The 14,016-nt window shown below is 43.3% G+C and overlaps 1 protein-coding gene across 6 annotated transcripts in view; it reads right to left on the bottom strand.

Annotated features, from left to right (window-relative positions):
* Positions 1–14,016, bottom strand: part of LOC120936119 (DNA (cytosine-5)-methyltransferase 3A-like) — a 337,730-nt gene that overhangs the window by 185,608 nt on the left and 138,106 nt on the right. The gene's annotated exons all lie outside the window — the stretch shown is intronic.

The raw sequence follows: 14,016 nt of genomic DNA, 5'->3' as shown, positions 1-14,016 counted from the left end.
ATACCCATTAAATAGGATGTGAAGAGATTTCTCTGACTTCCAGTTCTATATGAAACCCGTGAATTGACTTCTCTCACTTCCTGTTCTATGAGATACCCATCAAATATGATGTGGGGAAATTTCCATTACTTCCTGTTCTATCTGATATCAATCAAAAAGAATGCGGACAGATTTCTCTGACTTGCTGTTTTATCTGATACCCATCAAAAATGTGGGGAGCTTTACATCACTTCTTGTTCTGATACCCATCAAACAGGATGTAACGAGATTTCTCTGACTTCTGCTTCTATCCGATAACCATAAAAAATAAGGATGTGGAGAGATTTCCATTACTTCTTGTTCTGACACTAATCAAATAAGATGTGTAGATATTTCTCTGACTTCCTGATCTATCAGATACCCATCGAAAAGGATGTGGATTGATTTGCATCACTTTCTGTTCTCATACCCATCAAATAGGATGTGAAAAGATTTCTCTGACCTCCAGTTCTATATGAAACTTGTGGAGAGACTTCCCTCACTTCCTGTTCTATGAGATACCCATCAAATATGATGTGGGGATATGTCCCTGACTTCCTGTTCTATCTGATACCCTTAGAAAAAGAATGTGGGGAGATGTTTATCACTTGCTGTTCTGATACCCATCAAAAAGGATGTGGAGAGATTTCTCTGACTTCCTGTAATATCCGATAACCTTAAAAAAAGGGATGTGGAGAGATTTCCATCAGTTTCTGTTCTGATACTAATCAAATAATATGTGTAGATACTTCTCTGACTTCCTCTTTTATCAGATGCCCATCAAAAAGGATGTGGATTGATTTCCATCACTTGCTGTTCATCGAATGTGATGTGAAGAGACCAGGGTGGATATAAATCAATGATTTAAAAAAAAAAAAAATCAGATTTAAATCGATTTTTTTGATTTTTATCAAATTTATTTTAATAAAATGCTTTTGGAGTAAAAATCTATTCTATTTAAGATAAATTAATAATTGTTTATTCAGCATGAAATTGAGCATAGTTATGTAGCATGTGGCTGTATATTCTGCAATAATTACATTTTTGGCAAACTAATTTTTTAAATCCAAGCTCTGCAAGCTGAGATAACATGTACTGCATTGATGCATTCACACAATGTCACAGAAACCATGAGATAAAACAACATTCAGGAATATTCTTTTATCCCATTGTTTTGCAAATCTATGTACACTACAAACTGTATGCTTGAATCGGTTCTGATATCGCTGTTTTACTAACCTGACAGCATTATTATTCAAAATAGGAAACCTTCATTTTGTTTGTAAATATTAATTATAATTATAATTAGTTATAATAGATTCTAACTACCAGCAAGAATAAGTACCGGTACTTACATTTAATGTGTAAAGATTTCTCTGACTTCCTGTTCTCTTTGATACCAATCAGAAAAATAATGTGGAGAGATTTCCATCACTTTCTGTTCTGATACTCATCAAATAGGATGTGGTGGTTTGGTGGTGTGGGGTGACTTCTATGGCCCCATACACACGGGAGGATTTATCCGCGGATACGGTCCAGCGGACCGTTTCCACGGATAAATCCTCTCGAGGATTTCCGCGGATTTCTATGCGATGGAGTGTACTCACCATCGCATTGAAATCCGCGCCGAAATCCTCTGGCGATGACGTGTCGCGCCGTCGCCGCGATTATGACGCGGCGACGTGCGCGACGCTGTCATATAAGGAATTCCACGCATGCGTCGAATCATTACGACGCATGCGGGGGATCCCTTCGGACGGATGGATCCGGTGAGTCTATACATACCAGCGGATCCATCCGTTGGGATGGATTCCAGCAGATGGATTTGTTTGGCATGTCAGCAAATATTCGATCTGCTGGAATCCATCCCAGGGGAGAAATATCCGCGGAAACAGATCCGCTGGAATGTACACACCATAGGATCTATCCGCTGAAACCCATTTGCTGGGATTTTTCAGCGGATGGATTCTATTGTGTGTATGGGGCCTATGACTTCAGGTTCTGATACCATTCAAATAGAACGGGGAGGGATTTCCATCACTTCCTATCTTATACCCATCAAATAGGATGTGGAGAGAATTCCCTCATTTCTTTATCTTATACCAGGGCTTGACAAATTTGCTTGGAATCTAGGAGCCAGCTAAAAAAGTTAGGAGCCAGGAACGTGCCCCGTCACGCCGAGCTTGCGTGCAGAAGCGAACGCATACATGAGTAATAATTCTAGCCCTAGACCTCCTCTGTAACTCAAAACATGCAACCTGTGGAATTTTTAAACGTCGCCTATGGAGGTTTTAAAGCGTAAAAGTTTGTCGCCATTCCACGAGCGGACACAATTTTGAAGCGTGACATGTTGGGTATCAAATTACTCGGCATAATATTATCTTTCACAATATAAAAATAAATTGGGCTAACGTTACTGGTGTCTTATTTTTCAATTAACTTAATTTTAAAAAATGTAATAAAAAAAAGTGTATTTTTCCCAAAAAAGTGCGCTTGTAAGGAAGCATAGGCCTGCAGAAGGCTGCAAAGCCGCGGCCTCAATTATCATCTGGCGCGGCCCGAAGCGATCGCACGGCGGGGGAGGTGGGGGCGCACGGAGACACAGGATACCCCAGCTGTGCAGCCCCAGGCGCCAGGTCGCTAATTCTAGTCGCAATTGCGACCTGGCGCCCGGGTTTTGTCAAACCCTGTCTTATACCCAACAGATTGGATGTGGTTAGAGACTTTGTCATTTTCTATTCTGTCTGACACACTTCAAGTAAACAGAAAAAGGGTGCAATTTCCCAAACAGAACACAGACAGAAATTAACAAAAAGTAGACCAGGGTTCTTACTTTTTACTGTACATAAATATGGCACACATAGAAAATAATATAGTGAGCTGTTTACTTTCAGGACATCACCATACACACAAGGATGACTGCTATTATTACTATATGTAGTGGATGCCCCCACATCTCCTGAGGCCTTGTCAAGCGGACCAAGGCTCGCATCTCCTGCGGCCATGCCAGGCTGACTGAGGCTCTCACTGAAGAGCGAGAGTGCCTGTCAGTCCCTGCAGGGGATTTCTCCCCCCTTCTCCTCCTTACTGACACTGACTCTGTTTGTTCTCCTCATTGGCAGTGGGGAGGGAGCCAATCAGCAGCAGCAACAAAGCATTCTGGGACATGTAGCCGCCACCAAAAACGTCCCCATAGCCTTGTATGGGAACAGGACTACACACTCCAGGATTCTCGGGCAAGGAAAGAATCAAGGACACCATCTTGTTGCCTGAGGGGAGGCAGTCACTACGAGGCAGGAGAAGGCACTACGAGGCAGGAGAAGAGACTGGACCCAGGAGAGAAGTGTTGCCTCCCGGGTCAGTCAACTGCATTGCAGGCATCCACGGCCGGTTAGGGACATCCAGCCTGAGAGGGGATCCCAGGTGCACCTGCACCAACGGCGTGAAGCATTCCAGTGTGAGGTGACCAGCCGGGTTACCAGAAGATCCTGCTTGTTCCGGGATGTTTGTTTTGGGCCTTGACTACAGGCTTGGTGAGAGGGCACTTGCCCATTTGCAGGAAACGAGGGCACACAGAAAGAGTTACTTCACTTTGCTCACATTGTTATCCTATGTGTCCATGCTCATTAGGATGATTACAGGCATATTTTGAATATGTATTTTTTTAAAAAGGAGCTTACTGGCAGAAAAAAAACGTAAAACTCTCCTTTGCGTCAAAATATTGTACACAAAGTGCTCTATATGTGTGTTTTTTACTCCCAAGAGAACATACACTTTTTTAAGCCCAGTGTGCATGGAGCCTAAAACACAAATGAACCCCGGCTATTCAGTGGTGTTCACGGGACAGGAAAAATATGTCCCTCTACATAATTTGTTTTCTTTATTTTACAGTGTGAATTTGGTATATATATATCTTTGTATAACCTGTCTAACAATGTATATATGACTGATGTTCCTTTAAAGAATTTGAAATTTTTATACAGAAAATATTTGGCTTTTCATGCATGGGATCCAGAATGGAGCAGATGAAGGTTGTGTATTTAGATGTACAGTCTTATTTTCCGCCACCCCTCCTGCAACCCTCCAAATTTTATTTAATTTAAGGCCAGTTTTTTTCCACCTCTAGATAAATGTGCACAGTTATCAGCGCACATCAAGATGATCCTAGTTGGAAGACATACAGGATTCTTCACCCCCACAAAAGGTTCAGTTCATTCCTAGAAATCACCACAACAGATGTTTGGCACAATATTTTTTCTTTTTAATTTACAAAAAATTCTGGCCGAGCTGGTACTGATTGCCAGAGGCATCCAATCCATCTAAGAAAAATCTAGCACAGCGCAAAAAGAGAAAGATGGAGAAAAAGCAGAGAAGAGAAAGGGTCTATAGAAAGAGAGAGAAAAAACGAGATATAGAGAGAGATGTAGGGACTGATGGAGTGAAAAAGGAAAGAGAGAAAGAGAACAGAGGAGGAGGAAGAAAGGTGAGGGGAAAAAGAGAGAGAGAATAAAAGAGAGAGGGGAAAGGGGGTGTGGAGAGATATGAAAAGTGGAGGGGGAGAGAGAGAGGGAAACAAAAAAGGTGGGAGAGAGAGCAAGAGGAGGAGAGAGGGGGGGATGAGGGGTAGAGAGAGGGGGGGAAGAAAGAGGATAGAAAGAGAGAGGGAGAGAGAGAGGGAGAGAAAGGGGGCAGGGGAGAGAGAGCAGAAATATAGGGAGGGAAGAGAGGACAGAGAGAGCAAAAAAGGGGGAGAGAGAGAGACAGGGGAAAAGGGGGAGAGAGAGACGAAGAGGAGGGGGAGAGAGACAAGGGAAAAGAGGGAGAGACACGAAAAAGGTGGTAGAGAAAGTGAGAGAGGGAAAAATGGAAGGGGGGGAGAGAGAGGACAGAGAGCAAACAAGGGAGAGAGAGACAGGGGGAAAAGGGGGGAGAGAGGAAAAGGGGGAGAGAGAGGAAAAGGGGGAGAGAGAGGAAAAGGGGGAGAGAGAGGGGGTAATGGGTGAGAGTGAAAGCAAAGGGGGAGGAGAGAGAGGAAAGGGAAGAGAGAGAGGGAAAGGAGGAGATAGAGACCGGAAAGGGGGGGAGAGAGAGAGAGAGAGAGAGAGAGAGAGAGAGAGAGAGAAGAGGGGGAGAGAGGAAAAGGAGAGAGACAGGGGAAATAGGGGAAAGAGAGAGAAGAAAGGGGGGAGAGAAAGGAAAAGGGGGAAGAGGCTAGATAGAGGGGGAAGTGTACAGAGTAAGAGAGACAGGGAAAGTGGGAAGAGAGAGAGAAAGCGTGTAACGGCACCCCAAATGCAAAAGGGGTTAAAGCCGTTTAGGATATTCCCTTTCCGAACACAAGGCAGCTACCGACACTCCACAGTCAGGCGAATGAGACCCATAAGAATAATTCTTCCCCAGATACGAGACGACGCTCTGTATGAGGTTCAAGCAGGTCTGACTTTATTGAGAAATACAGGCTCTTATATACAATTTAGGATACTGCAGTAACCACAGGAGATATGGCCCAGATTCAGTCACACAATGGTTACATAATGAGCCACCAATACACATTAATCTGAGTGTCAATTCATCCCTTAGCAGACAACAGGTGAGCTAATTAACTACAGCTGATGACTCAGACACGTGACCTTTATGGCCCGTACACACGATCCGAATATTGTACGACGGATCGTACGACTTTTTTTGCTTAATAGTCGCAAGTAAAATAAAATGGGTTATTAAAGTCACGAAAATTCTCGTACGACAGAAAAAAAAAATCGGAAGTGATGTCATGTGTAATGTATTTGTATTGTATTTTCGCACGACAACTATACTGACTAAACGAAAATCGTACGATCTGACATCGTACGAGGAACATTTCCGTGCTTGTCCGATCTAATAATATCGGATGAACTGTCGTGATCGGCTCTCGAAAGTAGTGTACACACGATCCGAAAATCGTACGATTCTTCCTCGGACGATCGTTTTCGTCCGATATTCGGATCGTGTGTACGGGCCATTAGGCTAGCCTTGCCGTCTCCTAAATTCCAATCCACATCACCACAGTAGCAATAAACAATAGAATGCAATCACACCCCACCTCATCACAGCAAGCTTATAGTACACAACAGCCAACACACAATATACACACAATGTATACCGCATTAAATCTGACTAGCACAGATCATAGTGGGGTTCTCATTCACACTGTGCCCCTATTAGAGACACAGGGTGATCTACACATAAGAGGTGTTGGGGAAGCTGAAACAAGAGTATCTCATACTTTCTAAGAGCAAAAAGTGGGGGGAGAGGAAGAAAGAGATAGATAAAAAAGGGGGAGAGCGAGAGAATGAGAAAAGGGGTAGAGGGATACTGGAGGGAGAGGAGATGGGGGCACATAAAGGAGAGAAAAAGAAAGCGGAAATTGAGAATAAGGCAGAAAGCGATCACTCAGACTCCGCCTTCGAGCTCTATTTATCCAACAAACTTATCATTATTAGCCACTGGTGTTACATCATTAGTTTATGTCCGAGGAGTGTGGCAGATCTCCAAGTCTGACATTTTGGATATTTAAAGCTTGCCTTTAATGTAAAAAAAAATAATTGACTGACTTATATCTGGCTGTTACTAGGCAGATTTCGTAATTTGCCTAGTTCCTGGTCCTAGGTGGTTCAACTTCCTGTCCTAAGACCCCATTGCCTCCTGGGAAATGATGACACTCATTTCCCAGGAGTCTCTGGGCATTACTGTGCCTAAAAATCCCTGCATGCACCTTTCCTTGAAAACCAGGAAGAAAAAGGAACTAGGCTTCACATGCCCACACATATGATGGATACGGCCACAACATGAGCTGGAGGATATAAGGCAAGTGTTTGCAATGATTTATGCAACGATTGGGGAGCTATTATTATGTTTTAGGGACTCTCTAATGTGATTCATTTTAGCTTGCAAATAAAATAAATTATGCCCGGAACCCCGCTTTAATCAGACAGTGCATCTAGAGTTGGTAACCTCCCAGGGCACAGTGAAAACAGACTATGAAATATCGGTGGGCTACTTATGGTCCCTGCTCTTTGGTAAACTAGTATGACAGGTTCACTTTTAGAATCCTCAAGTATAGGGGGGAATTTTTTTAAATTGAAGAAGCCAGAATCTAGAGCAGCTGTACATGGCAACCAATCAGCTTCTATCTTTAGCTTGTTCATTTAAACTTTAAAAATGAAAGATCGATGCTGATTGGTGGTCATGCACAGCTGCTCCAGTTTTGATAAATCCCCCTCGGCACGTCTTCATAAAAATGCAGTAGAATAGCTGAGCTCCTGTGAAATGGAGTTGATATTGCAAACTCAGCAGTTTTAGTAACCAGCCAAGATTTTATTGGATCGCTTTTCATAGCAAAGCACCAACTTATGATCCAGACACGAAGAAATAATCAAACCTGAAGAGTGGATCAAGTGTCCCATCTATTCTCCTGACCCGAAATAGCTGCCGGCTATGTGTGAGTGGTGAGGTGGGATGGGGCATAGCTGCCAACATTATATGAGGGAAATGAATGCTGGGAACAGGCCACAGAGGCAAGAGCAATGACATCACGGAGATGTGGGCCAAGCTGAATTATCTCAGACATGGTGCAATTATCTCAACTAAAATTTAAACTGCCTCTGCCAGGCCAACACCATTAACCCCTCAGTGCTCACAGTCACGAACACAAAACCGTGCGCGATCCAGGCTCACTGGCTGGGACACAGTTAACCCCTGGAAAGCGCTCTGGAATGTTCCATTCGCATGCACTTTATGGGGGGAAAAAACATTAAATCTCAAACATTGGGCTCTGTGTTCCAGTTTTACTGTGTAACAAGAAATCCTCGAGGGCATTACATTAAACTCCACTCTACAGATCTATATTACCCACAATTCCTTCCTTGTGTGTCACATGGGGCGAAAGAGGGAACAACAGAAAGCTGTGTGACTGAACTGAGTCCCCGGTCCAAAGGGCAAAGGCTAATACTGTCCAGGAAACTTGCGGACGAGATAAAGGTGTAAATCCTCTTAGTTTACCTTAAAGAGAAACTTGAAGGGAAAAAAAATAATCATATAAATATATTTCTCGACAGCCACAATGTATAAAAATGGATCACTTTTTCCGTACTAAATATCTTGCAAGCCCAGAATTTACCTTGTAAATCACTCTACTGTATATAACTTGTGCAGACAGCAGAGCTGTAGGAGGGGCCCAGCAAGCCCCACCCACTACAGGCTGCCTTCAGAAAATGACAGAAGGGGGCGGAGACAAGACCAGTCACCCTGCACAAGGAAAAAGAGCTGCAGTGACCGGTCTTTATTACAGGTAGGGCCAGATTTACACCCGGGGGGGGGGCCAGGGCACTTTAGCTGTCAAAATTTGTTTGTTTTAAAAAAGAATACAATATACCAGCTCAGAGTAAACACTTTTACAGATGATGGCTGGCAAAACCTTACTTCCCAAGATACATTTATGAAAAGAAAGTAATTTATTTTATAAATATATATTTTATATTATGTTATTTTTTATTTTATATAATTGTGTTTATTTTGTTTTTTATTATTTTTGCATACACTGGAGCCACTTCGGACAGGACTCCCAGGGCAATTTCCCTTTTTGCCCACTTAAAGTGGAGTTCCACCCTGAAAAAAAAACATTACAGAAAAATGCTGCAACAAAAAAAAACATTCACAGAGCGGCGCGAGCCTCGCGCATGCACAGCAGGAAGCGGGCAGTGAAGCCGCAAGCTTCAAGGGTTTTTTCATTATTTTTCCCCCCGCCTTCCAAGTAGTGAATCCCGCGGGAGTGGGCGTTCCTATGCACAGGCTAAGTGATTGACGTATGACAAAAGCTTCCCCTCGGCGCAGACGGCCGCATCACGAGTTGCCGAAAGAAGCCGAACGTTGGTGCGCAGGCGCCGTATAGAGCCGACTCGCAGTCCGGCTTCTTTCGGCAACTCGTGACGCGGCCGTATGCGCCGAGGGGAAGCTTTTGTCATAGGTCAATCACTTAGCCTGTGCATAGGAACGCCCACTCCCGCGGGATTCACTACCCGGATGCCGGGGGGAAAATAACGAAAAAAACGGAACGTACAGCAAAAAAAAAAAAAAGATCTGCATACTGTCAATGTCGGTAGTGAGCTGAATGTAATGTTAGAAATTTTTTTAGGGTGAACCCCCGCTTTAAATACATGAATGGTGTGGATAGGGTTAGGGAGGACTGTATTTTTAGAGGTGTAGTGTTCTATGTATAGCGTGTAATAGAATTGTAGTATCATCATGTCCAGTGTTTGGTCATGTTGGAGGGTTAGAGGTGTGTATATATATACAGGGAGTGCAGAATTATTAGGCAAGTTGTATTTTTGAGGATTAATTTTATTATTGAACAACAACCATGTTCTCAATGAACCCAAAAAACTCATTAATATCAAAGCTGAATATTTTTGGAAGCAGTTTTTAGTTTGTTTTTAGTGTTAGCTATTTTAGGGGGATATCTGTGTGTGCAGGTGACTACTATTACTGTGCAGAATTATTAGGCAACTTAACAAAAAAATAAATATATACCCATTTCAATTATTTATTTTTACCAGTGAAACCAATATAACATCTCAACATTCACAAATACACATTTCAGACATTCAAAAACAAAACAAAAACAAATCAGTGACCAATATAGTCACCTTTCTTTGCAAGGACACTCAAAAGCCTGACATCCATGGATTCTGTCAGTGTTTTGATCTGTTCACCATCAACATTGCGTGCAGCAGCAACCGCAGCCTCCCAGACACTGTTCAGAGAGGTGTACTGTTTTCCCTCCTTGTAAATCTCACATTTGATGATGGACCACAGGTTCTCAATGGGGTTCAGATCAGGTGAACAAGGAGGCCATGTCATTAGTTTTTCTTCTTTTATACCCTTTCTTGCCAGCCACGCTGTGGAGTACTTGGACGCGTGTGATGGAGCATTGTCCTGCATGAAAATCATGTTTTTCTTGAAGGATGCAGACTTCTTCCTGTACCACTGCTTGAAGAAGGTGTCTTCCAGAAACTGGCAGGAGGACTGGGAGTTGAGCTTGACTCCATCCTCAACCTGAAAAGGCCCCACAAGCTCATCTTTGATGATACCAGCCCAAACCAGTACTCCACCTCCACCTTGCTGGCGTCTGAGTCGGACTGGAGCTCCCTGCCCTTTACCAATCCAGCCACGGGCCCATCCATCTGGCCCATCAAGACTCACTCTCATTTCATCAGTCCATAAAACCTTAGAAAAATCTTTCTTGAGATATTTCTTGGCCCAGTCTTGACGTTTCAGCTTGTGTGTCTTGTTCAGTGGTGGTCGTCTTTCAGCCTTTCTTACCTTGGCCATGTCTCTGAGTATTGCACACCTTGTGCTTTTGGGCACCCCAGTGATGTTGCAGCTCTGAAATATAGCCAAACTGGTGGCAAGTGGCATCTTGGCAGCTGCACGCTTGACTTTTCTCAGTTCATGGGCAGTTATTTTGCGCCTTGGTTTTTCCACACGCTTCTTGCGACCCTGTTGACTATTTTGAATGAAACGCTTGATTGTTCGATGATCACGCTTCAGAAGCTTCGCAATTTTAAGAGTGCTGCATCCCTCTGCAAGATATCTCACTATTTTTGACTTTTCTGAGCCTGTCAAGTCCTTCTTTTGACCCATTTTGCCAAAGGAAAGGAAGTTGACTAATAATTATGCACACCTGATATAGGGTGTTGATGTCATTAGACCACACCCCTTCTCATTACAGAGATGCACATCACCTAATATGCTTATTAATTGGTAGTAGGCTTTCGAGCCTATACAGCTTGGAGTAAGACAACATGCATAAAGAGGATGATGTGGTCAAAATACTCATTTGCCTAATAATTCTGCACTCCCTGTATATATATATATATATATATATATATATATATATATATATATATATATATATATATATGTATATATATGTATATATATATATATATATATATATATATACACACACACACAGTAAATATCTATATCTCACACACATGGGGGGGGGGGGGTTTACAAGAAGCTGTGGGCCAGTTTTGATAAATCTCCCCCAATATGTATAGTCAAATAGGATTGTATTATGATCATATCCAGTCATGATGGAAGTGTATGTGTATTGTATGTACAGAGTGTAATAGAATTGTTTTATGATCATATCTGATGGTTGATCATGTTGGGGGTGTAGATTTCTCTGTTATAGAGTGTAACTGTATTACAATGACGTTCAGTGGCTAGTTTTGTTGAAGGTGTAGTGTTCTATATACAGGGATCAAAATTTGTCCTGAGCCACTAGCCAAACCTCAAGGGTTACTCGCCACCAGTTACCCCACCCAACCCCTATTATGCCCCGCCCTTAAACCTGCCTGCCTGTGTCCACCAATGCAGCCTGCCCGTGTCCACCAACGCAACCTGCCCGTGCCCATCATGCTGCCTATCTGTGCCCATCATGCTGTCTATCTGTGCCCATAATGCTGCCACACGTTTCGCACTGAAACTAGTGCTTAGTCATAGCTAAGTCAGCTATGACTAAGCACTAGTTTCAGTGCGAAACGCGTCAGCAGTTGGATTTTATTTTACTTTGCTGTGACTTGTAGTGCTGTCCTTCTTTTAATAAAGGCTACAATTTGTTCAGAGTGCGGCTGTCCAGAGACATTTTTTGCTCCTGCTTTGCTAAGTGCATTGCCTGCACCTGAGTTGTCTGCAACGGTGGATGTTCGTCTGGGTTCCCACCTGGAGCGGCTATTCCCTATCCCAATGGTCGATCATGTTGGAGGTGTAGTGTTTCTATATATAGAATGTAATAGAATTGTATTATGATTATAATATTCAATGGCCGATCATGTTGGAGGTGTAGTGTTCTATATATAGAAAGTAATAGAATTGTATTATGATTATAATATCCAATGGCCGATCATGTTGGGGGTGTAGTGTTCTATGTATATAGTGTAAAAGAATTGTAGTATAATCATATCCAATGGTCAATCATGTTGGGGGTTTAGTGTTCTAGGTTTTTCTATTTTTTCTACTGAGTGTAATAGAATTGTTTTATTATTATTATTATTATACAGGATTTATATAGCGCCAACAGTTTGCGCAGCGCTTTACATCAGGGAAGACAGTACAGTCACAATACGAATCAATACAGGAGGGATCAGAGGGCCCTGCTCGTTAGAGCTTACAATCTAGAAGGGAGGGTCAAGTGGAACAAAGGGTAGTAGCTGTGGGGGATGATCAGATGGACTCAAATGCAAATACAGTTGTTAGGTGTGGGTAGGATAGGCTTCTCTGAAGAGGAGGGTTTTCAGGGATCCTCTAAAAGCTAGTAGAGAAGGAGATAGGCGGATAGATTGGGGTAAGGAGTTCCATAGGCTTGGAGAGGCTCTGGAGAAGTCCTGGAGACGAGCATGGGAGCAGGTGATGAGAGAGCTAGAGAGTAGGAGGTCTTGAGAAGAGCGAAGAGAACGATTAGGTTGGTATTTAGAGACTAGGTCAGTGATGTAGCTGGGGGCAGAGTTGTGGATGGCTTTGTAGGTAGTAGTTAGTAGTTTGAATTTAATTCTTTGGGTGAGCGGAAGCCAGTGGAGGGATTGACAGAGAGGAGTAGCAGAGACAGAACGGTTGGTAAGGTGGATAAGTCTGGCCGCAGCATTCATGATGGATTGAAGGGGGGTTAGAGTATGCAGCGGTAAGCCAATGAGAAGGGAATTGCAGTAATCAAGGTGAGAGATGACCAGGGAGTGAATTAAGAGCTTTGTGGCGTCATTGGTTAGAAAGGGGCGTATTTTGGAGATGTTGCGAAGGTTGAGGCGGCAAGATTTGGACAGTGATTGAACGTGAGGTTTAAAGGACAGTTCAGAGTCCAGGACTACACCTAGGACCTTGACATGTGGGGATGGGCTGATAGTTGTGCCATTAATTTTGACAGAGAGATCAGGGGAAGAGGCACGTGGGGGAGGGAAAATGATAAGTTCCGTTTTAGATAGATTGAGTTTGAGGAAGTGGTGCGACATCCAAAGTGATATATCCGATAGTAAATTAGTGATACGTGAGGAAAATGAAGGAGTGAGTTGAGGGGTAGAGAAATAAATTTGAGTGTCGTCAGCGTAGAGATGGTATTGGAAGCCGTGGGAGGCTATCAGCTGGCCCAGGGAGGAGGTGTAGATTGAAAATAGGAGGGGTCCAAGAACAGAACCTTGGGGGACCCCAACTGAGAATGGAAGAGGAGAGGAGGAAGTAGAATTGTAAGTAACGCTAAAGGTACGGTTGGATAAGTAAGTAGAGAACCAGCGAAGAGTACAGTCACGGAGACCAAAGGTGTGAAGTTTTTTGAGGAGGAGTGGGTGGTCAACCGTATCAAAGGCGGCAGAGAGGTCCAGGAGTAGGAGCACAGAATAGTGTCCCTTAGTTTTGGCTGTTAGTATATCGTTTGTAAGTTTTAGGAGAGCAGTTTCTGTGGAATGTTGAGGACGAAATCCAGACTGAAAGAGATCAAGAAGGTTATTATCAGCAAGGTGTACGCTCAGTCGGTTGTAGACTAGACGTTCAAGGAGTTTGGATAAAAAGGGGAGCAAGGAGATGGGACGTAGGTTGTCAAGATTGGATGGGTCCAGTGAGGGCTTTTTAAGTATGGGGCTGACTAGTGCATGTTTCAAAGAGTTAGGGAAGATGCCAGAAGAGAGGGAGAGATTGAAGATGTGGGTTAGAGAATGTAGAATAGAGTCAGAGGGTGAACGTAGCATTTGCGAGGGAACAGGGTCCAGAGCGCAGGTGGTAAGATGGACGTTGGCAAGTAATTTAGCGACCTCGTCTATAGTGGTGGGGTTGAAAGAGGGAAGTAAAGATTGTACCTGTGGGCATGAGGTGGGAAGTGTGGAGGGTATCTGAACAGTAGAGATCTCCTTGCGAATTGTATCAATCTTCTGTTTGAAGTGATTGGCGATCTCCTGGGCAGTGAGTGAG

This window comes from Rana temporaria, chromosome 4, assembly GCF_905171775.1.
Source record: "Rana temporaria chromosome 4, aRanTem1.1, whole genome shotgun sequence".
Lineage (NCBI taxonomy): Eukaryota > Metazoa > Chordata > Amphibia > Anura > Ranidae > Rana > Rana temporaria.
This window is presented reverse-complemented; position numbering and strand designations above follow the sequence as displayed.